Source organism: Polistes fuscatus, unplaced genomic scaffold, assembly GCF_010416935.1.
Source record: "Polistes fuscatus isolate 324 unplaced genomic scaffold, CU_Pfus_HIC Scaffold6, whole genome shotgun sequence".
In the NCBI taxonomy this organism is placed as follows: Eukaryota; Metazoa; Arthropoda; class Insecta; order Hymenoptera; family Vespidae; genus Polistes; species Polistes fuscatus.
In genome coordinates, this window is record NW_025113140.1 from 301,774 (window position 1) to 329,634 (window position 27,861).

The window sequence follows — 27,861 nt, forward strand, 5'->3', positions numbered from 1 at the left end:
TGAACGGACGTTTCCTGTTTTTTCGAGCGTAAAATTTATGACTTGTAAATGTAGCAAGCCAACACATAAGAATATATTTTATATGTTGGAATAAGAACACGTGAAACTTATGTTGCTGATAAAACAGGAGTTTTTAAATCAAAGTATATTTCGTAACTGGAAATAGTTTTCCCATTTGTACCTGCAATAAAGGATAAAAAATATTTCCCAGTTACTCGTGCGTTGAATACGACCGGTTCTGTCTAACATCATCGGAACCCAAACCCGACAGATTCTTCTAAAGATCATTACCAGACGTTCAGCCGATCTCTCAAGAGCCCTGTAACATACTTTCTTAATCCCCCGTACCACCGTTTCACGTCCCGATGACGAAACGAATAAAAATTATTCTCGCTGAGGCTCGCCTTGAATTTTTTCGTATATCAAGGATCTTTTTTCGTTTCCCAAAAAAGTATTTACTGTGATACAAACTTAGTCGTACATTTAAGTGGATCAATGCAACGTCAACTACGTAACGTAATTTGATCTTTCTCCTAGCAAGAATATTTTTATCGCGCGTTCAGTTAAAAGAAATGTAATTTAATTGAATTAAATGTTATATGCTAGAGAAGAATTTAAAAGAATTATAAAAAATGTGTAAGGACTGATTCGGATAAGTATATAGTGTTAAAAGTTAATTTGTAAAGAAATCCTAAAGATAGTTAAAATCTTCTTTCGTTTTGTACGACACATATAGAGATTGGAATCGTGTTCGTTAGAATGACTCGATTCACATTTACATAGATGGAAGAGAAACGTTGGTAGTATGCGGATGAAGTTCACACACGTTTACCATACAAATAGCGTGATTTCCATGAGTTTCTGGTCTTCGTTAGCGGAGTCGCTTGAGTGAAAGAGGGTTCAGTGAAGGGTCGGACGGGAAGGAGAAGTGGGAATCGTGAAACTTTCGCATCGAACACTACCGGTATTGTTTCGTTCATACTCGAGAAGAGAGAACAAGGCGACGTTGTGAGATTTTACTCCTGGTGTCTTTTCTTTACGCGATAACCCGTGTGGAAACCTCACGGTATTCACTCCTTTCTATCTTTCTCTTTTCCATCTTTCTTCTAACGAAGAATATCGAGAATTTACTCTTAAGGTGATGCCACAAAGAGAAAATATCTTTACAATATTTTTTTATTCATCTAACAATTGCTTCGCTCATTCGAAAATTATTCCCATTGTACTATTCGACTAATGCAATCAAAATAATGTGTTAACTTTAGTTAAACTAATAGCTAAACCCAACGATATGCCAAAAAATAGTATTGCATTGGATTGCTCGTTTGACAATTTGTTTTTCGTAGTAATATTTTTGTTGTTTGACATCAGTTATCGCGTTCTTTCAGAAATATCATACGATCTTAACTTCGTGGAAAGAATTTCGCTAGACAAAGTAATCGACAGGTTCATTAACGACGCCTTCATCAGAATCGAGAAGGATAACGGAAAATCTTGATTGTCAAAGAAACCCTACGATAACGATAAAAATGGTAAATAGAGCTTTCCAATGAGATTTTAACGATGGCTACGCTTTTTGAGCCAATTCACTTACCTTAGGAACCAACTCGGCAAGGATACTTTGTCATGCAAATGTCGCATTATAATCGGCCGCCTGTATAAATTTTAACTACGTCTTTCCCTTCCAATCCTGTTCTCTCGCAGAGTCTAGTTTCTCGCCTACATATATTTTGGCACGGTGAGAAAGATAAAGCGAGGGGGGAAGAGGAATCGGGGGATGAATGGGGGATGAATGGGGGATGGCATCGATTGGATAGAAAAAGAAATTGAAACGACGCGTATCGTAGCGATTGGGAGTAAAGAGAGAAATAAAAATTCAAATCGACTGCGGACGGAATTGATTTCCGAGACGAGGAGATTTCGCGAGGCTAAGATTCTTATCGCATTAGTATTTAGATCAGTCTTCGTAGAATTTGCGTTTCCTTATGAAACTTTCGATATTTTAATAAATGAACAAGCCAAGAATAGTTTTCAAAGTTCTGCCATTTCAAATGTTTCCTTCTTTATTAATGTAAAGTTAGTCTCGTAACACGGTAAGTATAAGAAATGTTTTTCAACGTGGTTAGGGTCAGTCGACGGACAACAACGGGATGCGCACGACTTACTGGAGTTAGGCTTGGCTAAACTGTTGGTAATTAATGCTGACCGCATTTCCACGGTTTGTCGCGTTTATTCGGGCTCATTATCAGGGCGAGAACGTAAGCGCTAATGAACGTAATTACGGATGAAAGGTCTCTCTGACGTTACGTCTGACGAGTCACGGACGAACGATCGACTCTACCTTCGCATATATATATATATATATATATGCTAGAACGGGAAACGATTTGTCGTCGATCCAACGATCCATAGATCCGTCTTCCGCTTCGCAGCCTACGAAACTTTGAAAGGGAAACGGATCCAACCGAGAGCTTCTAGTCGAGGTTGTTGTGCAAAGGAAATCGATCGGTTCGAATTATTTCTACTCACCGTCGTGCCTTTAAACGTTGACTTTGAGGAATGAGGAATAACGAGGAATGATTTTTTTCATCCATTTTTTAGTTCTTTCTCTTTTTTATTATACCTCAACAGAGTTCCGATTTCATAATCGTGAAAGCTTATGTTCCAAAGGGTTTCTGGGAATAAACGAACTATTCCTATAGAACAAATCATTATTATTTTACACGGAGTACCGTTTTTCAGTGCATTCCATCGGATATCGAAAGGCGAATGTGAACGTAAACGCGAACGCGAATCTAGAGAGGCTCTTCTCATTCCACAGGTGCTCATTCAGCAGCAGGTGTCTAGTCTCTTTATCGAGAATGAATAATTTCTCTTCGTCGAAGCGCGCTGAATCGAGTCGGCCACTGATTTTCCCAATCCCCGGGAATTTCCTTGGGGAAATTAGCCTCATCCGAAGATTCCCATGGTTCGCGTCAAGCGAGATCGCTGGATTATGGAAGACGCTTTTAGGAAAGTTTCTAACTCTTACTCGTGATTCTCTTTCTACTCTATTTTTCACTTTTTATCTTTAAATCGATCTTCTCTAGTTTTCTATAGTCATCTATCTACTATCGATTTGCTTTATTTTCCAAAAAGTTTAAGAGTCTTCATAATATAAAGTAGACATCTAAACGACTCTCTCATAGTGTCATCTGTTACGCTTATCGGTATATGCAAAAACTTGAATGCATAATGGCAGTTGTTCGTGTGTAATACTAAGTTGCATTAACGCATCCCTGAAAACGTCCAAAACTTATTTCTCGTTGAATACTTTTACCTTTTATCGGAGTTGAGTTAAAACAAAAATTAATCAGTTTAATATATTAATTAAATATAGAAATGTTAGCAGCACTTTCCCTAAATATCCGAAGAGATAGAATCGAAGAGTGGGAGAGAGGTGACGAATGAAAATCAGTAAAAATTAATTGCGAAAAATCGATCGTAGGTGGGAAGGAAGCCTGACGATATTTCATGCGACTGCCGGCATTCAATTAAAATCAAACCGTTTGGGAAATGGGAAAAGAGTCGGTACGGTACGCTGCGAACGCGCAGGATGCCGCCGCCGAGAAGAGAGATTCCGAATTTGAATATCTGATTGGACGAAACGAAATTCAATTAAGCGGCCGCCATTGAAAGAAGATCAACGTGTAGAGAGGACGCCGATCGAAAAGTTCATTTCTCTTTGGGCTCACAACTTTCACGATTTGGAAATATTATATTTATTATTGAATCCATAATAATCCTTTACCCCTGACGCTTTTGCTAGGTGTAAATATGAAGGGCGATTTAACCGATTACCTACGTTCAAAATAATAATCCCGAATACTTTTCCTCTCGCCTTGATGGCAATCCTGCTGTATATGCATTTACATGTATATTTGTATATCGCTATGATTGTTATTTACTTTTTTCAGGAATTTTGATAACTGCACCTCCAAAATCCAATTGGAAATAATTAAATGCGAAAGAAAATATTCTATTGAAATGTCAGCCTTGTCCGAGAACGCGTACCTTTTCATATCATATTTAAGCAATAAAAAGGAACTCAAATAACAAAAAGGGGAATAAATAAATATTAATTATTAAATTGTAATCAATGGAAACTGTATTAAAAAATTCGTAAAACACGGGCAAATGATATTTGATCCGAATTATTTTCAACTAGCTCGATGGATCCAGCTTGGAAATGAATTTGTAATTCGTGGAATTACGTAGTCGCACCGCCATCCTGCTATTTCTACGGTGCTTCTAATTATTTTATTCCACGTGAGTGTCCACATCGGCGAGAATCCTCCCTTACGCGCTTAGCTTCCGTCTGCACATACTCTTCCCCTCTCCCATTCATTCTAAAAGCGTACATAATTTTCGGGATTTTCTCGACGTTCCCGGCTGGAAATTATCCGGGGAGCGTATTCCAAGCTCGAAAAGTCGTTGCTTCTGTTGGTGACGTGTCACTAATACTACTTTACCATTACCAAAACACATTTAGCACACTAACAGCGTGTAAAATGCACGAAACTTGCTCGCTACCAACCCTCCCCTCTCCTTGCTCTCGCCGTTGTTGGCCTCGTTATTGTTGTTGGTTGTTGTTGTTGCCGTTGATGTTGACGTTGGCGTTGGAAGCGAAGCGATAAATGCGATTATTTAAAGGACATTTTAGTATGAGTACTGGTACCGGTACGAAACGGGTCTACACCGATAACACATTTTATTACCTACCTAACGTGCTGCGAATATCCGGAAGCAAAATCTATAAGAAAGGTATAGTAATCGTTTATATATAATACAGTTTGATTTAAGAGGTAGGAATCACGTGCGTTCAGGAACGAAACTTGTACGAAGGGATTGAGAAAGAGAGAGATGGTATTTGATATAGGAAATTTGCCGAATATCGTGTGCGTTCTTTCGAGAGGAAAGACGAATAGAAATAGAATAAGAAATAGAAAGAGAAGAAGGATCTGTTGGGTCTCAATAAAAATGCAAATTTTTGTCGGGTATCTAGCAACTATCTACGAAGAAAGAACCAGATGGCACACGAAACTATTCCTATCTTTTCGTACTTGTATTTACGTACTCGTCAAATGGAAAGTTCGATCGAAAAAGAGAAGAAACGGTAAGAGCGATAGAATGAAATTGACGAAGAATGTGTGGGTGAAAGTGTGCGAGTGGGAGAAGACAAGGATTTATGTGTTTACGCAGGACGATGCTTTCGTGTTATGTCACTCGCAAAACTTGCCGATTACCGGTGCATTCTTTAACTCTGAGCAAACGCTGTGAGGAATTCTTTGAACGAGAAAGCTTCGCTAAAGGATAAACCGTCTACGATCGTAAAATGTTGCTTCGAAGCATCCATCAAGAATATAAAGTTCATTCGAATTTCAGGATATATGTAGACATATATTTTACTTATGCAAAATATCTAGACAAGTCCGGGCATCGATCAATATATATAGATACAATATATTTCTCAACTTCGAATACCTTTCTCATTTAAACGATAAGCTTCTGAATGTTTCCTTTTTTTCTTCTTTTTTTATCCAGTATAAGGGATCCGAATATTTTTCGGTTTCGAAATCGTTCATTCATAAAAAAAGAGAGAGAGAGAGAGTGGAATCTTTTTTTTATCTCATTTCATTTTTAAGATTGAAGTTTCGACATCGATCAATGTTGCAGAGGTTTCTTTCCTAAATGATAAAGTAATCCGTATGATAAAGACAGAGAAAAAGTGTCGAAATATTTTATGGTTTGCGGAAGGAATGTTCCTTTTTTTTTTTATTTATTTAATTTTTAAGCTAAAAGCTTGAACATTGATCATCGTACAATACATTAATTTTATCTAGTTTTTGTACCGAAACGAAAAGCTTATCACATTTCTATTGGAAAAAGTTTGTAACATTTTTCGACTCGCGAGTCATCCATTCATAAATAAAAGTAAAACATTTCTCTCGCTCTCTCTTTTTTGATTGAAATGTTTTTTACTTGCACGTCCTATCGTGGTAACATTAAGAAGAAAAGATACGGAAGAATGATCAAAGATATCGTTGAGTAACTCGCAATCGGTAAAACTTAACCTGTGCCTCGCAGTAGTAGTTCGCTTTAAAAAAAAAACGCAGAGAGAGCTTCGTAAAATTACTAGAGAAATGTCGTCTTTCGAAGAAGAAGAAGAAGAAGAAGAAGAAAAAGCAGTAGAAGAAGCTACGTTATACATACATTGCTCGCGAGAGAAGACGTTTCTCTGCCGACAATTTTGCACGCTGTGTTTACATTGTAGAAATGTTTACTTTGTTAATGTAGAAGTGCAGGTTCGTTTTCGAGGAGGTCGTCCGTTCCTTCCTTCCTTCTTCTTTTCGTTCTTTTCGTTCTTTTCGTGATTCTCGTTTCTTCTTGGGTGGACGTAAAGCGTGAAGAGTAGAAGAAGAAATCCGAGGAAGTGGAAGTGGAAGCAGAAGAAGAAATAAAAATACTACAACTAGTAGTAGTAGTTGTAGGAGGAGGAGTAGGAGTGAATTTAAAAAAAAACTAACATACAGAGTTTCTCGAGATGGTATAAGAGAGAATATTTGTGGGCAACGGAGAAGAAGGAAACGATAACCGAGATTCTGAATCTCCTAGGAATTTGCTGATACTTCCGTGAATCGTTTCGATTTATATGCTAAAAGAGAATTGTCGAAAAATCTTTGAGGAAGATAACACGCCTTATTCCACGCTTTTTTTATCTACCAAAATTGTATATTTTCGTATTTCGAACTAGCCTTGAAAGAATCTCTTACTATAAATCACTGTTTTTTTATTTTTTTCAGTACAGTAATTTACACTGAAATTAAAACAATCGGAGTATTGCGAAGCTACGTTCGATAATAGATTTGCGCTGTTTTTTTTTTTTGGATAACGTCATCTAATCGTTTTTTTTTTTCTTGAATCGCGAATCTAATCAATAAGAATCGTAATTGCGTCCACGTATAGATATTTGCACGAGTATTTATTCTGTTTTTTTATTGAGATTTATGCGTTTAATGGATTTTCTAGAAAATTTATTTTTGCTTGTTTATAAATACCTGGTTACCTGGAAAATTTCTTTTAATTATTATTTTTACATACCCCTAGTGGCATATACATTGTTTTCTTTTATTTAATTTTCTTATTGTTCGACGCAAACTTTCCGTGACACTTAATGCATGCATATATATTTAATAATAAAATTGATGTTCTTGGGATACAATAAGGCAATTTTCTTCTGGATCATTTCCCGATCGTTTCAACTTAATACGAGGCTATTAAACGCGAAGATTTACGATATACATAGCGCGCGAACGAACGATTTTTCATCTCCTACGGAAAATAATCTCGTCTCGAGAGAGCAACCTGTCTATATCGTCGTGTTTATGTCGTCGATTGAATTTTATCCAAGTTTTTCTTTTTTTCTATGCAGGAAGAGGAGATAGCCTATCTTTTTCTTTCTTACATAGTTTCTCAGGTGTTATTTCGAATAACTTGACAGCGATCGATAACCGCACATGCACGCAAACTCACACGCATTCAATGCACCTACGAATTAAAAATTCATCTTTGCAAAAGATTCCTGATGAAGAGTTATCAAAAAAATGTATCCTATTCGCATGATCCTTTCAATGTAATAATATGATTAGAAATATATTCAAGGTGGACGGTCGATTAAATGAATAGGTTTCGAGGCGGCATTACATAACTCGTATTTTCGCTCGTAGACCTTGATGTATACCGACTTCTTCGTTTAATTCAGGATCAAAAGACCGTGAAGGCAAGGAGCGTTCTCCTCAAACTCTATTTCTCTTTTTCTCGCATGCCTGCGGATAGTAGTTAACGAGCATAAACGGTATGAAAAAATAAGTAAGAGAACGAACGATAAGTGTTTCCTTCAATAACAATCAATTAGATCCAAATAAAACTATTGCCTTTGAATTTTTTTAATGCTGTTTCAATCTGTAATACGACGATCGAATAATGATCAAAAAGCAAACAACAATTTCGAGGTAGGCCAAAACAATATTGTTCCTTCTAAACGGTGCGTTCTAAACGCTACGAAAATGTGAAATAACCATCGCTATAACGGTAACGATGCTAGCGATACTAACACTTTGAAATTAATATCAAGATTGTATATGTGAGATCGTATCAGGAAACAAAAATGATGAACTTAACGAATGTTCGCTAACGTTAACTTGTAATTAGTTTTAAGAAGAATTTAGATAAGAATGCGTCTTAATTAACAGATTAAACTGAACGTTAAGGATACAGAACCTCCAACTTTTAGAATATCTTTCGAAACGTTATGGTTTAATTAAGAAAAATAATTCGCATTGTGATGAATCGATGAAAAGTAATTATTATTCAAAATATAAATGGTAAAAACGAAGAAATCGAAATGAAAAATATAGAATCCTGAAGCAGAAATGGTTGACCATTTCGGTAATAGTTCACCTAATAATTGGACGAACAAAAAATATGAAACGGTATATATAAGACGAAAAAGTATATTACAAGAAATATTTCGGAATAAAAAGTATACTTAAGAATGTGTCAACAACGCGTAATGTTTCTTAAAAGGTGAAATTAAGTTTCATATCACGAATGAGCAATAATCATGTAACATTTAATTTCCTTCGCGAGTTATCCAATGTTCGTTTAACAGAAATTGAGTTTGTTTGATGTTTGAGCATGGTAGTTTCCGACTTTGGCATGGCATGGGGCTGGCTCCTTTTAACGAGCGATTTCTTCATCCGCGAATGACTTTATTCGATGCCCATAGCCTGTGTTGCAATCGCGCTTGTCTTGCTTCGAGTTGCTCGTCGTCGTTGTGCCGTTAATCGGACAAAGAGGACCGAACTTACCGGTCGCTACGATCCCATAATTGGCGAATAAGGACGGATGTAGTGTCCTGTTGATCTTACAAACTGATCGTTCATTTTCTCTTCAAGGGAACTTACATCAATTTAAGCTTCATTTCCTCTGTTAAATTTAACGATACAAAAGATTCCTTGTCTTTCTTTATTTTTAACTTTATATTTCTTCAAATTATTTTTTACTTTTAGTTCAGTTGTGGTATGTATGTATTTTTAATTTTAAAAGTAATCCGTTGTCCAACTTTAAAGTAGCTAATATTTTAACGTAGCTGTTATTTATAAAATCAGTATTTTTATGCTTTGATAAATCGCCCCTTGCCGAATAACTGTGAGAACGAAAACAGGAAGTGAATAATGGAAATGAGTTAGTCGAAAGCGTGGGCTAACTTCGAGGTCACGGCTGAAAATGAATACTCTTTGAATGAGTGACCCTGATGCGGGGTAGCAAAGGAATTTTTATCAATGTTTACTCGCAAAAGAAAAGATACAAATCTATGGATAAATTAAATGGTGTTTTCTTTAGAAATAAAAACAGGGAAATGAGAAAATGTATAGCAGATTTCAACCTAAATCGTCGGATTAATTTCGCGAATGTCCCCAATCGCGTTTCTGCGCATGACGGAAACTCGTTAACGAATCGTTCTTCCGCAGTCGCTGTAATTAGTCCTTCTACTTGCTAAACGATTTGTCCAGGAAGCTCCTTCCTTCCTTCCTTCCTTCCGTCCTTCCTTTACGGACAGATATAACTTCTAAGGGATGAATAAACGCAATTAAAAAGAATTACCGAAGAATATTTTTATTTTATTTATTTCAGAAAAAAAGCACGTTTAATTAAATTTTATCTCAATTTCGATTACTTTCTGATTAGCGAGAAAATATAATTTTTATTAAAGAAAAAAGAAATTTAAAATACGTTTAATTAAATCCAATTTAAATGCTTTTGGCATTCTGTCCCCCATTACTGAAAACACATGTCAATTGGTGCACTTTAATTATTCTCATTTCGAAGAGAAAAATAATGTCAAATTGAACAAATCAAGTAGAATTTTTTGACGGTAAACCGTATATTTTCTGTACCACGAAGAAAGAGACAAAGAGAGAGAGAGGGAAGATGAATAACCTAACAGTAATTGATTTGACGTTTAGAAGGCTGAACGTCGAGCGTTTTAACAAAAGGCTCGATTTCATAGCGAGATATAGAACAAGTAATACACACTGTGAAAACAGTTTGTCAAGCATCAGATGCTATCGTAATCATTGTTGCGAGTATCGCGTTTCGCGAGCATCCTTCATCCCAGCAGATCTTGCGTCTGACATTACAACCATTGTGTCGCGTACGTTGGAAGACCGAAGACTTCGTTTTTGTTGTTCCCACTCTGTCTCTCTCTCTCTCTCTCGAGTTATCGTGTTTTACCTCGGTATATACGATTACGCGTACCTTCGCAAATTTTTTCTTTCGTTTGAATGTAGTAGACAACAAATTTAAAATAAAATAATAATACCAATACCTGAATGGCCATAGATGATAGAGTAAATCTTTTTTCCGCGGACTGTTCCTTTCCACGTGTATGCATATTTTATTTTATGAGTTAGCAGGTCCCCTTAAGTTTGACATTAACAACTTTGTACGCTGATGTTTTAACGAAAACTAAAATGGTTAAACGAGGTACATTTGCAATATAGATAATACGTATCATAAATCAAATGCTGTGCATTCACAATTGTGATAGAAACGATGAGATGATGGTAAGAGAATATCGGTAGAAACAAGCTCGTGGCCTTGATTATCGTTTTTTCCGTTGTTAGAGTGACACGAATCTTGTAATAATTTGTGGATGCGATTGGAAATGCAGTTGCATGATTTTGAGGATATCGATTCCTATTCTTGCATTCGATATAATTCGAATAATACACGAAGCACGAGTTAATGCGACGCATCCAATAAATCTATGCGAAAGAGAGATAGATAGATGTCCTTTGGTATTCGTAGTATCTATGTCGAGGATTCTGGATCCTCCTTGATAGATCTTTGAAAAGATCTTTTCATACTTGCGTTGCATACTTCTCGAGTCTAGAATTGAAAGGATAGATGGCAGGAATGGGGGAAAATTAATGAGAATTTAAGAAATATTTGCTCATATTCGACATGATTCATTTCGTAGTTAAGAAGGATATATGATTTCATTATTTTATATATATTTATAAATTTGATCAAAAATACACGTGAAAAGGTTAGAAAATATCGTAAGGATCGATTAAGCAACAACCTCAAGAGTTGGGTTCGAGTAGATAAATCGAGTAGATATCTTAGTAGGCGTTACGTAAGTCGTCGTGCATTGAGAAGGGGTCAAAAGCCGTTCTCCTCTTCTTCGACATAATAACAGCCGCGTCACGATCGGTCAGGACGAATACGGCTAGCGGCGCGACACAACTGTTCGAGCGTTTTGCTCTGGATGCTTTAATGGAGAAGTCAGTTGTAAACTTATACGATTGCCATATATAGTAGGAAAAAGAGAAAAAAAGAAAAAGAGAGTGGAATAAAAAAAAGAGATAGAAAGGGAACATGAAGAAAGTAAAAAGGATGGTGGGTAGAAGGGGTTTGCAAGGGAAGAGGGAAGGAAGAAGAGAGAGAGATATGACGAATGTACTGGGAGCTTGGGATCTATTCATAGAGAACGTGGAACAAGCAAGCAGCAAGCAAGCCAACACGCGGCGTCAATGAGACACAACATTGGCAGCAATCGTGTGAGGCTTAAAGGCAAAGCTCCGTTCGTTCGTTCGTTCGTTCGTTCGTTTGTTCCTCTCTGTCTCGTTTCATCGTCAAAGGCGCGTCTCAAATCATCGTTGATGATTTAACGCGATGTAACGGGTGACTCTGATAATCTTGATAATCGAGCATTAGCTTTCACTCGAAAGTCTTCTCTGATCTTCTAATCACGACATCTATTTCAATATTTATCTTACAATTAGATTAATGTTAGTAGTCGTAAGCTAGCCTGAGCCACTCGTAATTATTATCGAGTTTATATCGTAGTATAAACCATTCGTTTTAAATCTTCACAGAGAAGAGAGGAGAAAAAAGTCGATTGGAGTGATTTTCTATTGACGTTCGTAGTAATTTGTGAGAAACAAAAATAGCATAGAAGAACGCTCATCCATCAGAGTTAAATCTCCTAGGCATTCTAGTACTCCTATCTTCTAGTCACATGTGTGTCAATTTCTATGTGTGTATATACGTATTTATATACATATATGTATTCCGATCTTTTAGTCATGTGCGTGTGTGTATTTGCATACATACATACATACATATATATTTATATACATATATATATCAAATATTTACAATCTCGTAAGCTATTGGAAGCATCGAGTCTCGACATCGAAGCTACGAGGTTTTAAATCTCGTGAGAGGGAATCGATCGAGTAATTTTCTAGCAGGGTACGGCTTGGCATTCAAAGTAATTCGTGAGAAACAAAAATAACGAAAACACCCCCTCTCACTAAATCCTCGTGACCGTATCGATCCTTTGCATACTCACAGTTTCCCTCTCTCTCTCTCTCTCTTTCTATCTATCTCTCTTTCTTTTTCACCCCGTTACTTTTACTCTCTTTTTCTCACTTTTTTGTTTTTTCATTCTGACAACTCCTCCAGTACTTTTTCTTCCTCTCTTCCCGTTCGTTACGCACCACGGGCACGAAATCGTGTCGAGACCTACACCGTAAAAAAGTATACCAATAGAGTAAGGTTGGTGAAAGAGTGAACTTTGACCAACTAGTCTTACTATGCAAGACTGTTTTGTATATAAATTAAGAGAAAAAGATACAGAGAAAAATGAGAAAAATAAAGAACAGATAGGCAGAAAAAGAAATGGAAGAAAGATGGGAATGATAGGGAGAAAAAAGAGATGGTTTAAGTGAGGGTAAATTTGAACGAATGAGGGTGAAGATCAGGATGTACGTTCGAGTTTGTGTAACGCCTCTTACTCTCTCTCTCTCTCTTTTTCTCTTAGCATTAAGTTTTTGTTTTGGGTATCTTTTTCTTGCAACAGGACACACAACGACCGACGCTTTTTTCCTTCGATAACTCAGGCGCCTCGTCTCGAGGCCATGTCCACTGACTGTGGGAAATTGCTATGACGAAATTTGAACGACCGAAGCGACGAGTTGCGCAAGAACGATGAAAACTCAACGCTGATGTTTTCGTTCGGTTGGTTATATGCACTCGTGTAGTTCAGAGAAAAAGAAAGAAAATGATAGAAAATGAAAAACAGCACTACAAACGAACGAATGAACGAAGGCGAAATAACAGCTGTGCTACGAATAGGTCAGTTTTGATTGTGCATTTGTTCGAATAACACAATCGGCCAGCATAAATTCTATATTAATTAAATAAATTTCATACACGTTTTCAGGGTGTTTTAAACTAGCTGGACGATTTAAAAAATAAAGTATAACAATTGTTGTTCTGCGATAATAATTAAAAAATATATAGATATATAAATCGAAAGCATAGACATTTTTCAAGACACCATTTTAAAAAATGTTTACGATGCAATGCTATCTGTCTTTTCCTGTAAATACGTAGTATACGTTCAATATCGAGTGTTTGATAACGAATTCCTCATCGTATTTTGCTTCGTGTCACGTTGTTTCTAGTACATGCTCACACACACATATACATACGTATGTACATATATATATATATATTATATATACGACAAACGCGTATGATAGCCTTGATATCGTGTCGTAGAATCACGTTGTGTATCAGCGCGTGCGAAGAACGTCGAACCTTTCCGTTCTGACATATTCTCGATACGTCAGGTAAATCATAACGCGATTTCCGTACTACGTTTAACGCTAAACGTTTAGTTGAGAATTTTTGGAGCATAAAGATAAAGTATATAGACTTTGTGTTTTCAAATATTAGATATTTTATAATTTTCTACAATAAAAAAATTTGCAGATGTATCAAATACGCATAATTTATAGAAGTGTTTCGAAAAGTTTGTCATTATTGTATTTTGAGTCTCAGCAGTAATATTATACGAATGAATAGAGCTTTAATTAAATTCTACAAGATATAATAGAAAATTAGTGGCAAACCTTAAGACTGACAATAAGGTAGAAGAAAAGCTCAAGGTATTCCCATTTAATTACCTTCTTTACTCATAACTGTCTAATTAGCGAAAAGCCTATTAATTATTCTCTCATTGTAATGAACCAATTTCCGTCAAATATTTCTTCCTAGAATATTCCTTACCACGAATAATCTACTAGTGCAGCTTCGCGCTTAAAAAATGTTCATATGTTCAAAAATATATATACATCCATACTCGACCACGTGTATACTCATATTCCAGTAAGTACACATATGCACATATACGAAAAACGAACGTGTTGGTAAGTAAGTACGCGTCATCGCTTTCGTAATTGCCGCCATCTCCTGAACAACTCGTCGTAACTAGCGTCCATGAATCGTTTCTCTTGTTTTTCTTCCTTTTCGTTTGTCTTCTTTCGTTTTCTTTTTTCCGACGACGGGGTAAAACATTCGTGGATAACCTCCGCGTGGAATCGGACGAAAACGATAGGGACGTTGAGAGGGGTTGTTAGGGGAACGGAGAGAGAAAGATAGAGAGAGAGAGAGGGAAGGAATAGCGGTTAGAGGGTGGGATGGGGGGAGAAAAAGGAATTGCCACCAGTTGCGGGTTCGTCGTATCGTGGCCGTTCGTATCATGATATTCGTATATACGGAATACCGACACGTGGTATTTCTACGAAAAGAGACGAAGAGAGAGAATGTGTGTGTATGTGTGTGAGAGAGAGAGAGAGAAAAAAGAGAGAAAGAAAGAGAGAATAAACGTGGTTCGTCCTTCGATGAATATGCATGAGCGTCAAATGATAAAATCGCACGTATTTCGTTCGTTTCGTATCCTTTTTTATCCAAACTTCCTTCTTTTTTCGACGAACAAACGGACGTATCGACGATTCCGCGAGTGCAACTCTGGCTTCGTCGTCCTTCTCCTCCTCTTCCATCTCTTTTTTTTCGTCCTCCCCTTCCACGGTCATACGCGAGAGGAGAGGATTTAAAAATAAAGCGTACGGATGCAGCTCTATGCTGCTGTTGCTGTTGCTGTTGGTGCTGCTGTTGCTGCTGCTGCTGCAACCGTGACGCTGCTACGACGAACGAGCTATTAAATTTGACAGGCGATCTTTCAAAAACGAAAATTACTTCCTCGGTCGAATTCAATTTTCTATGCTTTTTTCTCCGCGTTCTTGTAGAATTTTTTGTTTCTTTTTAAGAGTTTCTTTTTTTAGAAGAGATGATCTTTAACTTGGATGAAAAGTAAAGGAGACATAGGAAATTGAGTTTTTAATTGTCGGAATCGATATACAACGGAAGAATGAAAAAGTACGAGAAACAAAAACGGAGGATGTTATTTTTATTTAGGTTTTCTCCTGTTTGTTCGTGGAGAATGCTTGGGTATAAAGCTGACGTATAGTGAGTGCCACCATGTCAATTACGAATTCGTATCTCGCCCGATGGCCGTTTCAGGAAGCGAAGGATTCTCCGCACGTTGTCCGCTAGCCTGTTATTTCGGGACTCCCGAAAGTGACTTCCACTTCGGAGGGTACCTCTGCATTTCAATAAGACCTTTCTGCATCGGCGAAAGTTCCGCTTACCGAGGAAAAATAAAATAACAAAGAATGTAAAGAAAAGGAAATAATAAAAATGGAACTATCAAATGTAAAACTTTCCTTTCGAGATAATTCTTTTGATATTTTCTTTTTAATTTCCTAATAGAAAAAATCGTCTCTTAGTCGTTCAATGTTTTCCTTACACATTCGTATCTCTCTCACTCTTCAGCCGGTGTTTGTATTCCAATGTTACGTTTGGTTTTTTTTTGTTTAAAATTTCGTCGTCGAACTTGTAAACACATTAACCTTCGTGTACTTTCGGTGTTCGTCGGATACATTGAGTAGATATTTCCCATTTCGTTGTTAGTCTTCTTCGAGCGTCGGGAGATGTAAGATCTATATAAGAAAAGTATTCGATTTATTTCGCGTCGCATATACACGTGTGTTTTTGTTCCTATGCAAATTATATCGCATACGTGCGCGAGTGTGTGTATGTGTGCTGCTGGAGAGTGATATATATTATGTGCATACCCTAACTCCTGTCAAACTTCTTTTTTTCTTCTTCCTTTCACTATAACAGTAGCAATGCAATATGCAGCAACTCTACGATTTGAGCTCGTTAACACTGCCTCTACGACGATATTGGTGAGTACAATAGAATGTTACATGGTGAGCGATTTTAGCAGCTGGTGGCGCAGTTAGAACCCCATGGTTTGTTCGTTAAAGGCCAAAGTGAAGTTCCGAGATTCTCTTACATTAGAAACGTTCCTGATACCCATTTACATATGTATATATATGTGTGTGTGTATGTGTATATGTAAGTAAATACTTTGCTAATTCGAGCGATCACGATCGGAGGAAATCCACTTAATCGTTCTTGCGGCTTACCGAGTTATAAACGTTTCAGTATTGTTAAAAGAAAATCTAAGTGTACGTAGAATCGATTAAAAATTTGTTTCGATGCAATCAAAGTGCTTCTAGAAGTCATGAAATTAGTGGAAAATAGAATATTAGGTAAACCATTCTGTGCATCACGTAAATATTACTTTTTGTTCAATAAGTTTTATTCGATTCTACTACATATTAAGAGAGGAAGAAAAAAATACAAATACGGATAATAAGCTATCTTAAAAAGCAACTATCGATATCAAAATATTACTTACAGTACTTTCTCAATACTTATTATGAAATCAAGAAGAGAGAAGAATTGGGAAGGAAGGATCGAAGAATGCGAGGGACGAAATAGCTTCCCTCCCACTCGATTCTCCCACGGGTAGATCAGATTAAAAACATTCGTTGACTATGTAGATAAAAAGAAAGAAAAAAGAGAGAAAGAGAAAAAGTAGGAATTCACGAGGTCGTAACCGCGACCTATCGGCGAATATTGGATGCCGTTGCATGCCGTTGCATGCCGTTGCTCACCTCGACATACCAATCGAGCATAGGAAGGAATGCGTGTCCTACTGCGCAATGGAAAGCTTCCCGTCCAAGGTTAGATGTCGAGGAGCTCGTACGTATACGCGCGAGGAAACGCATACGGTCACGGTGAATGAGTCGATAATGGACGTTTCTCCCTCTCGCCTCCACCTTCCACCTTCCACCTTCCACCTTTCCTTACTACTTACTCCCACTACTTCTCTTCTCTTCTCAATCGTATTTTCACTCTTTCTCTCTCGGTTACTTTTTTCTCTCCAAATATTCCACAAATCGAACTCGAACGTTTTTTTATAAATTTCGGATATTGTTCGGTAAGCAATTAAATTATATTGGCAATTAATTTGTTGTTTTTTCAAAACTTGGATACATCTTACGGACAACTATGGAATTCCTTGACGAATAAAATATAGTGATTCCGATGCAATGAATTTAGTATCGAAACTAGTGAGAGGGAGAGAGAAAAGTAGGGGAGTGCGAGTCGTATTTACGAGCAGGAGCTGGGAGTATGCGCCGATAACTTTTATCCTTTACGGCCTAATGGAGTTGTACTATTATGCTCTTAGGGTACGTATGTATAGTGTATAGGTTTTAGCGATGCGATAACTGTCCCAAGTCGCGTGCTTTAGGAACAGGACCTCGTGCCGACACTACTGGTGCTAAAAGCTTCTATACAAGAACGTGCATATGAAAACACCTCAATGAGAATACTTTACTGCTCTTCAATATAAGTATTAAGGGTGTATCCGTACGAGTGATAAAACCAAGCGAAGATTGGTGTGGTGGTAGGGGTGATTGTACATGTAAAAATAGGGGGTTAAATTATTTCGAAAAAATCGGGCTTGAAAATTCTCAATTTTTATGAAAAAATTGTAAATATGAGATTTTCTAAAACTTCGTGACTATTATAAGAAACATTTAAATGAATTATTAAGTGTAGCAGTATTGGTAATAATCGTTAAAAAAAAACATTTCTCTCTTTCTATTTGCGCATCTATTTTTCTCATTTTATCTGTTTTTGTCTGTTCGTATTTTTTACAGTGACGATTCGGGAGGGTAACGCGAAAACAGACTGGCCCTGGCCTATAATGAAAATGCTCGTTTGTAGTACGGATTGCGCCTTGGCACGGAGAACCTCCCGGAGGTTCTTTCTCCTCGTGGAATGACCGCCGCCGTGCACGGACAATTAAACCGTTCTGTCGTAAAGCTCCCGTTATAACGCAACTCCCTCTTTTCCCAACCTATCCGATATACGTATCAAGCTACTCATGCTTTTCCCCTTTCTCATCCTCTTTCTTTTTCTTTATCAAAATAGCTATATAACGTTTTACCATCTTCTATTCACAGAATAAATTTGAACCCTAATACATATACTTGATTAAATTATTAGAAAGTCAAATAGAATTTTAAAATACAGATAAGTTCTACATTTTATTGTATGCACCAATAGTCGATTTCATTTTGTCTACAAACTTTTCGTACTTTTCCTGTTATTCTCGACGCAAATTTGTATTCGTTAATTACTCTGTTTAATCAAGAACGTAGATACCGATTGAATTTGATAATAATTTTATTCCATCCTCTTACGATTGCGATTTCATTCGTATTAATGGTTTTCTTCTGGAGAATCGGCATATGATTTATCGCGCCGAATATCGTATCTCAGTGGTATAGGGCAGTAATAACGTTGTTACATCGAGGTATCTATTATAACCAGGCATTTACTACACATATATATGTATATCTTGAAGCTAGAATAATTGGTGTTTGTACACGCAACGGTGATTTGGAGCGATGCGTAAAACGGGCCGTAAGGCGAGCCAATAGAAAATAACACCGTCGAGCGCGTATCCGTGGGAAATCGTGCACCAGTCAGGGCCGAATGTAAACGGAACGTTGTTGCACCGATAACAATTATTTGCTTATATCCGCGAACAGAGATATACACGTATCGATGTATGTATTTATGTATTGATCTATATAACAGCTTATGTTCAATCGGTATGATTTTTATGTCTATCTAATAAAATCACGAACGAGTTTATGCATTGTTTCTCATTATTACATGTTTCTTCTTCTCTCTTTACATAGACGAAAACGTTATTTAACGTGTTACGTATTAAACGTCCATGTTGGCAAATTTCTCACGATAAAAATCCATGCGCGAATGTATTTTCACGTTTCTGTTATTAAATTCTGTAAAACGAATTAATTAGGGATTAAAAATGCTAACTTGGGTTACGTGTATGAGATTGTGTTGTTCATCTAATTGGGGGAAGATCTACGTGTGCATCATTTGAAATTTAGATACAATATTTCTGTAATTAAGATAACAGTTTAATGGTTTTTAGCGTTTGGGATATGAATCATAAAAATTCGTGCTGTTAAGTGGCATCGTTATTAAAAAATTTCTATTAATTTTATCAACAAAAAATATATAATACTAATTGAAAATATATTTTCGCAGAAGTGTTATGAAGATTCGATCAATGGCGTTGCTTTAGAAAGAAAATATAACAATGTATGTACATACATGGGTAGGTCTACTCGTTCGGTGGTACGAGGGATGTTTCAGACCGTAATAAATTTCGAATTTAAATTCGCGTCTATCTCTCCCGTATCATCCGTTTAAAACAAAAGCACTTTCCGCACCACCGAGAACGCCACCGGTGGGTACCGAAGCACTCGGATATTTACAACACCAGGCCAAGAGAAAATTCGGATCCATAGCCCACCCGTAGATTTATAGATACGCATACGTGAAAGTAGATAACGCGTCTGTGGGTTGTAAATTTAGAATAGCGAATACGTCCTTCCAAGCTTCCATCTTTTTCTTTTCTTCCTTTAGTGGTTCCTCTCAACTTTACTCGCAGAACTATTTGCTAGTCTCGACGAAAAATAGTAAAGGGTATAAGCTACTCGTAGTCTTGAATTACTTGATTCCAATTTTATAGATTTGATCAAAATATTCACAAGAAAATTCATATTATTTAAACTTCTATATCAATTTCATATTAATCCTAAATATATACAAATTATGTGGGATCTATTTTCAGACAAGGAATCACTTTTCGTGACTATAGTTTTAAAAGTACGTATCTAATCATAGTCTATAAATAGTTGGACGTTTCGTTCAGTCGTTGTTGGATTAAATGTATCTCTGGTTGTAATGCGAACCCGTGGGACATAGTCTTCTTCCTCTTGTACTTTGATTCCACGACTAGGTATCTTGTTCGGCTTTCTCCTACTATACCATACCACTGGTATCGCATAAAACACATTGTTATTTAAGTAGGAAAGTAAGTAAAGGATAGAGAAAGAGGAAGAGATGGAATGAACGAATGTAAGTAAGTAAGTAAGTAAGTAAGTCTTGTAAGTACGTAGGTAGATCATAGCGCATACTCTCATTTCCGCAGGCCACTTTAACGGTCGTTAACTTAATTAACGTCCGAGTGTCTCGTTACGAACAAGTATGTGTGTCAAAGTATATATCTAGGAGCGTGCGCGAACGCGCGTGTATTCGGTTCGCTGTTATGCGATCGTAACCGACCTTGGACGATTTTTCATTTAATTAGAATAAAAGCGAACTGTTCGTTCCTTTTGAAAACGATTAAGGATTATGATAAGACGAATAAGGGCTAAGTTTCTTCCTCTCGTTGAATAATTATTAATGGTTACGTTAACTACGGATGGAAGGTCGGGACTTCCGATCGTTCGTTAAAACGACGTGGCGCTTCGATGCTCGCCAACTTTCCTTTGGCACTTTGTCAAATACGACCGAACGAACGTATCTCTTCCCCCGTTCTCTTGGCTTTCCTTTTTCTTTTCTCTTACACATCCAGTCTAGAGAACGTGTTTTCGGCAAAACGCGCGCGTAAATGTGAAACGTCTTTTTCGCTTCTCACGAACGAGACTTTGTTCACGATCAAACTGTCTGGACTGCAGATTTTCCTTTCCTTTTTCTTATTTTTTTCTTTTTCTCGTAAAAGTAAACGACTAATTAGTTGCTTTTTAAATGGGGAAAAACTTTAATAACAGTTGACATAATTTTAAGGTCGTATTTTATTTATGTTTTTGTAGTTTTTTATGTATTCTCATTTATTCCAATTAATGTTATAAGTATGCCTTCATTATTACATACAAATTTTGAAATATTAACGAAGTTCTAGCAGTTATTGTTATTAAAGTTACGTACCGTTATTACATAGTTGTATACGAATGTCTCTCTACGTAAAAGTTTCACGTGTGAATGTTAAGCTTTAAGCACGTTTTCCTCGAAACTACATTTTTTTTAACTGCGCTCATGCATATTTCAATGAATTTCTATTCGATTTACTCGAAATTTGTAGGAAGTGTTTGAAACAATATTATCTTCAGTTCGACGCAGGATATTTTTGTGAAAAAAATATGTAACTTTTAGAAAAGAAATTAAATTGGCAATTTTGTCAATTTGTAAAAATATTAAAAAAGACAATTGTATGAACTATTAACTATCCTGACACAGTTTTCTGTAGCAAAATATTCTCGACGCGATCGTATTTATTTAAATAAAAATTTCATTCGAAATTTACCTTTCAACTTGATCATTGTGCGTGTCGATTTCTGACAAGATGGACGATAAAGATTTGTAAAGAAATGTTTTACATCGTCTTTCTTAAGGTTTTCATCTTGGAAGAGTATAAAAAGTCGTAGTGACGTCTTGTACAAAGTATAATGCGTCACGATATTTCATAAACACGTGCTCGCTTACGGACGAAAGCTCGATACGTTGTGTTCGAGCCGTCGTCGCATCGATCCGACCGTGTGCGAGAGACAAATCGACCTCGAAATGAAACAGCTGTCGTCGATTTGATTTACGCCCTCGGCGAACCGGCATTCATTATTTATGCGTCGACGGATCGAGAATTATTGAACCACAGGGAAAAAAATATCTTACTTGGGCACTTTTGTTAAGACATAACTTAACTTATATTACATCATACACGCTATATATCATACATACCATTTTTCGGATATATCTGAACTTCCAGTTTCCTCTTTAAATACTTTCTTTTTTGTTTTGCGTACCATATCGGTTAGATATTCGAGGTTTCAGTTTCTCGTTTAAATGTTGTTTTTAATAATAATGGATAAAATATAATAGTTACGGATTAAATAGACTTGTGGTTGAGATGAAATTTCTGCAATTTAATTGTATTACTTGTATTTACTGCTAATTTTGAGACCACAGCTACAAATATTCGGGAATGTTGTTGTTGAACCGCTATGCGGTAGAAATTCAAGCTACATTATTTAATTTATTATTTATGCTTTATTTCAAATATTTAGGAAACTTAAGATTGATATATTTACAGAAGGATCTATTACAATTAGCATTAATTAAGTACGTACCGCTCAGTCGATACAAATGAGCAGAATTTGTAGAGAATTTTTGAAACTATTTAAGATTCTACAAAATTGGTATTGCCATTTTGTGAGTAAAAAAAAAGCAGAAAGAAACGTAAAATCGAGAAACCTCTATGAGAATGAAGCAAAACGATAATAATAAAACTATATAAACGGACGTTCCATGCAAATTTCAACGTCTTGAAAACTCTTCTGCATTATTTATGATCGCAAAAAAAGGGAAAAGGAAAAGAGGGAGAGGGATATATAAAAAGAGAAAGAGAGAGAGAGAGAGAGAGAGAGCATAGAATTAAAAATAGATGCTCTTCGCCCTATCCGTTCGTAAGAATAATAAATAAAGGACGTTACGAGAGAAAAATAGCATGAGAATCGAAAAGGGAGCATGACGCGTAAAAAAGAAAAAACCAAATAGATAAAAAAAATCTTCGCAACGAATAAAAGAAAAGAAAGAAGAAAGAAGGAAGGGAGTGGAAAGATTTGGGGGGGAGGGGCAAAGAGCGATAGCCAACGTCTGGAGTTATAACACCGGTGATCCGTGATGAGATAAAAAATAGAGCTACAAACATATGACGAAAATACGCGATTTCATCGATAACCGATATTCGTTATCAAACGTAAAAATACAAGTAAAAATAAATCAAAATAAATAAAAACGCGAAGTAAAATGTTAAAATGAACGTTGTAGAGATACTGTTGTATATTGTGAGCGATTTAAAAAAAAGAAGAAGATAAAGAAAAGGAGCAAAATATTGTACTTCTCCTTGAGGGGAGTAGTAGAATAAGAAAGAGAAAGAGAAAGAAAGAGAGAGTTAACAGGAGACTCGTAGTTCCATCTATGGGAATGAAGAATACGGGAGAGAATTCTACCTTTCGTCCTTGTTTTTCCGAATCTATCTTTCTTCGTTTAACTACGTAAAACCCTTTCGTTCGTTTCTTCTCTCTTCCCTCGCCATTTACGGAGAGCCGCTTTCTAAGAGTTACGCAAGCACCGCGCGTGGCTCCTCCGTTCATTATTTTTCAAAACGCGGCGGTTGGAGAATTTTTAAATGGCGGTTGAATGAAAACCGGTTCTTCTCTCTCTCTCTCTTTCTCTCTTACGCTTTCTCTTCGTACAACTGTCCCGTTCTTTCTCGTATACTTATACTGCTTTATATATTTCTTTCTCTCTTACTCATTCTTACAGCAGGCTCTTGTAGAAGATTATCTACCATCCTAGCGGATCTTGACCGTACTCGTCGAATCGTACGTTACAAGTACTCTTATCTTTTTCCTCTCTCCCTCTCTCTCTCTCTCCCTCTCCCTCTCTCTCTTCTGTCTTTCATCGTAATCCTATTTTTCTTCTTATTTCTTTCTACCAGCCTCCATGATCCTGCACATTCTTCTCCTACCCCCCACTCTCTCTTTCGCTCTTTTTCTTTTTCTCTTCTTCTATCTTTTTTTTCTTTTTTTATCTTTTCTCTATCTTTCTCAACTGGTCCTTCCCGAAATACCATCGTAATGCGGTACCTGCCTCGGCCTTGATTCTTCTGACAAGCTCGTTCGAGAGCCGAATACCGATGCCTTTCTAAGGACCTCGAAATTGCGAAATTCTATCGAAAGGGACGCTGAACGTCGTTCGCTGAATTAGAAGTTCCTTCTCTCTCTTTATCCCTCTTTCTCTCTCTTCCTTCTTCTTCCATCTTCTCATATCCACGTGTACATTTTTTTCCCTTTTTTTTCTTTTCTTTTCCATTTCTTTATCCCTCATCTTTTCTACCACACGCGAGTCTTCTTCATCTTCTACAAAGAAGCACCCTATTTATTTTCTTTCTCTTCCTTTTTTTTTTTATGATACAACTAAACCCTCTCATAAATAGCCTACTATGAATCCCGATTCTTATCGGTCCCTTATTATTTCGGGTTGCCCGAAATGTTCGTGCTGATTTATATTTTTGAATATATATACAGTTTTTTAATAATCGGCATAAGCTTTTCGTATAACCCAACGTTTAAGTATAGTGCTCCTTTTTGAGAAAAAAAACTAAAACATTTTGTATACTATAAATACAAGGGGAAAATGTATAGATAGTAGAAAATTATAAATCGAATCCATATATATATAAATCAGCCAGAGCTTTCGGAGCAACCTAATATTATATATCCATGCATACGTTCGATGATGATATTCTCATTTTCGATAGGCGATTTTCATCGCGTAATTATTCGGATTATCGATTAAATGCGGTCGTGTTCTACCCTGCGAGCAATACAATAGGTTTTACGTAACAAGACGATCAATCGTTCACCCGGGACTGTCTACAATTAATATCAATTGTAATAACTACTGTTTGGTGGAAGCAACCCCGTTGTTTGCCATTGGATCTCGTCGTTCCTTCTCTCTTCTATCGTTTTCGGGGATAAATGTGAAAGGAATAGAGAGTCGAGGGGTGGATTGGGATAGTTGTTGGGTGGCAAAAGGGGCTGAAAGTGGGGGGCTAGGAGGTGGGGCGTTTATTTAATCTGGAAAATGTCCAGAGAGCGGATAATTAGCGCGACAATTGCCAAAGTTTAATTGGAAATCCGAACGGACCCTACCCTACCAGTCCTCTACCACTGCTTGCCCCTACCCCTACTCCAATCCTATACTACGCTAGGGCTTATATATTGGTGGATACCTGCAGGTTATAGGTGGACTCTCGATTCGTTTCAGTGGTAAGCTTATACTTTCCTACAATGGTGAACCTTTGAAGAAATCATTTTCTGACCTAGTCCAATTGCATTGGACCTTTCGGTAATTCCAATTATATTAGTTGATTATGTTAATGTATGGTGATCGTGTTCGATCTTTGTTTTAAACTATGAATGAGGGAATGTTAAATACTATAATATATGTGTATTTATAATATATTGATTGGTTGGATTATATTTGGATAAGGAAATATGTGTTGATTCATTTATTGTCGAATGGATATAATATGGTGTTTGATTTATTAGTTACTTTGCTTCATTTTTCAATGAATTTTTTCAATATCCGAAACTAAAGAATTTGTACGAACTAATAAACCATAGGAAATTCTACCCAAGACATATGAAGAGAAGAGATGAAAAGAGAAGGTAGTTGGCTAAAGCGTAATTGGCCGAAAAGAGGCTGAAAGTATTTTAAAGAGTTTGTAAGAGGGGATAGAAAGAAGTAGAGAGAAAAGGGGAATATAAAGAGAGATGCAGGACTGGGAAGAATCGAGCCCGAGGAGCACTTAATCGCTCATCGAGAATTCGGGGTGCGTTCTTGGGATTTCGCGTAGTAGAACCCAGCGGGCTTGAACTGGGTGGGGTGGAATACCCAGGCATCGAAATAAAGTTATTAAAGGTTGGAGCTGCCTCGGGGTGGATCGAGCGCGTTCACCTTTTCCTCTTTTCCTCTCTATCTCTTTCCTTTTTCTTCTTCGACGTAATGCGTACGAATGAGTTCTTTCTTTGCCTTAATTCCACCCTATTAACCACGGTACTTAAGTGCCTCCTGAGCAGGAGGGAGGGTGCGTTATTAAAGGCGGCATAAACATGTCGAAGAGCGAAAGAGAAAAAATCTAAGAGAGAGAGAGAGAGAGAGGGTTAAAGGCGGGCAGGGTAAAGAGGGTGAAACGAAAACAGGGAACACGGATCGCACCCATGCAATAATTTTACGGGGCGGAACGATCCGGGACTTGCCAATGCGTGAACAGCACGGATCAACGAAATTGATGTCCGAGCAAGCGGAAAATATTCCAGGACCCTTCCCCATACCCTTCGGCTTTATATCATAACGAACCTGAACCGTGTACGATTGTTTTCCGCCTGTGAAGGAAAACGACTCGTCGGACTTTTTCTTTTTCTCTTCTTTCTCGTTGCAACGTGCAGATATTTTGAGACTGCGATGCAAGAATTTTGTAATTATTTCTCTATCGGATAGGAATTAGATGCCAGAAGGATATGACGGTTAACGATGCTTCCGCTTTTGCATGCTTTTGCTTGCTCCTACTTTACAAAAGTAATTAGAGCCAAGTTTAAACCAGGAGAAACTTTAAGCGGAGATTAATTATCTATATTGTTTAACATCGATACGACTTTGGCGGAAATACTTTTTGATATCGGCTAATCTGCTTCCACATCTTCCTTTACTTTTTCAGCTTTCTAAGTGATGTTTTAATTGTTTCCTGCCGAAGTTTGCGAATATGCAATGTGTTTAGATCGAAAGTTTCAACGACGAGGAATATTCCGGGATCTTGAATTAAATCATTTCTTTCGATTAATGAAACTTGTTCATTTGTCAAAGATTAGATTCCATTTCGAAGTTGTTCCATGCCATATGGGTCACGTGCGATTCATACTGAACTTTCGTCGTGTACGATTCGTACGGTTTGAGTTTGAAATTTGTTCGGAAATGAATACAGAACAATGGTAATGATTGTGCTTGTTTTAATTCCGTAATTCTTTATTCTTTGCTAATGTCTGACCATTTTCTGAAGACGCGAAGTACCCGTTACATCGAGTAAAAGCTATCGAAGGGGAGGGGTTGTGAACGGGTCAGGAAGGAATTAATTCGCGGAATTACCGCGGCCATAATCGCTTTACCGAGCTGGCCCCGGGTGCAAAAAAAAAGGCAGCCGAAGGTACGAGAGCTTGAAAATTAGCAGTGCTTTTTAACGCCGGACCGACATTTAATCCCATTGACCACAGCCATTTCTTCTTTTCTTGCTATCGTATACTTTTCTCTTTACTTCCCCCCCCCACCTCCTCTCCCGCAGAATCACTCCGTGATTCTTTTTTTATTTTTCTATCCACTTTTTATTTTTCAAGAGCTTGCCGCTTCGCGGGTCAGCGAGAGAATTGCCGCCGTTTACTAAATCGGATCAGTTTTCTCCCCAACTAAATTCTGAAAGGAATCTCTTTATAGGTTCTTGTTAACGATCGAAAATAAAAAAATATAAACAGGGTGATTCTATTTTAATGCAACATTGGTTTGATTAAAATGCTATGTTGGAATTTTCTCTACCAAGTTGATGCAAATTGCTGATTTTAGATTGGGTTTTGGTATCACAAATATTTCAACAATCTCTCCTGTGGTTTAACGTAAATTATTTTTAATTAAATTCTGAATTGGATTCGATTGGATTGTTATCAATCCCGATTGGTCTGTTAGTACATTTATCAACTTTTTAAATCATCTTTAAAACTTTCTCTTATTCGGGTTATCATCGTTGTGAGTATTCAACAGTTTTTTCTACACTTTTTATGCGTTTTTATTAATACCGAAATAAAAACAATGTAAAAATAAATATTTTCCTTGTTCATTTTCAAACAAAGTTAGGCACACAAGAATTAATTGTATTTTAAGAGATTTTTTCTCAAAAGTCTTTGCAGAGACGAAACTTAATGGAAAAATGTTTCAATACCTTTTAGCCGACTCTATAAAATGTTCGATTTCCACGTAGATTTTAATGAG

At 36.9% G+C, this 27,861-nt stretch overlaps 1 protein-coding gene and 2 long non-coding RNA genes across 3 annotated transcripts in view; 2 read left to right on the forward strand and 1 right to left on the reverse strand.

Moving 5' to 3' along the window:
• Window positions 1-27,861, forward strand: part of LOC122523608 (Krueppel-like factor 6) — a 233,038-nt gene that overhangs the window by 91,156 nt on the left and 114,021 nt on the right. The window lies entirely within an intron of this gene.
• LOC122523609 overlaps window positions 1-27,861 on the forward strand; it is a 39,024-nt gene that overhangs the window by 7,798 nt on the left and 3,365 nt on the right. The window lies entirely within an intron of this gene.
• Window positions 15,351-15,943, reverse strand: LOC122523610. Its single transcript, XR_006305334.1, has 2 exons — window positions 15,767-15,943; window positions 15,351-15,603 (listed from the first exon to the last, which is right to left on the reverse strand). It is a non-coding gene; the product is annotated as an uncharacterized LOC122523610 (long non-coding RNA).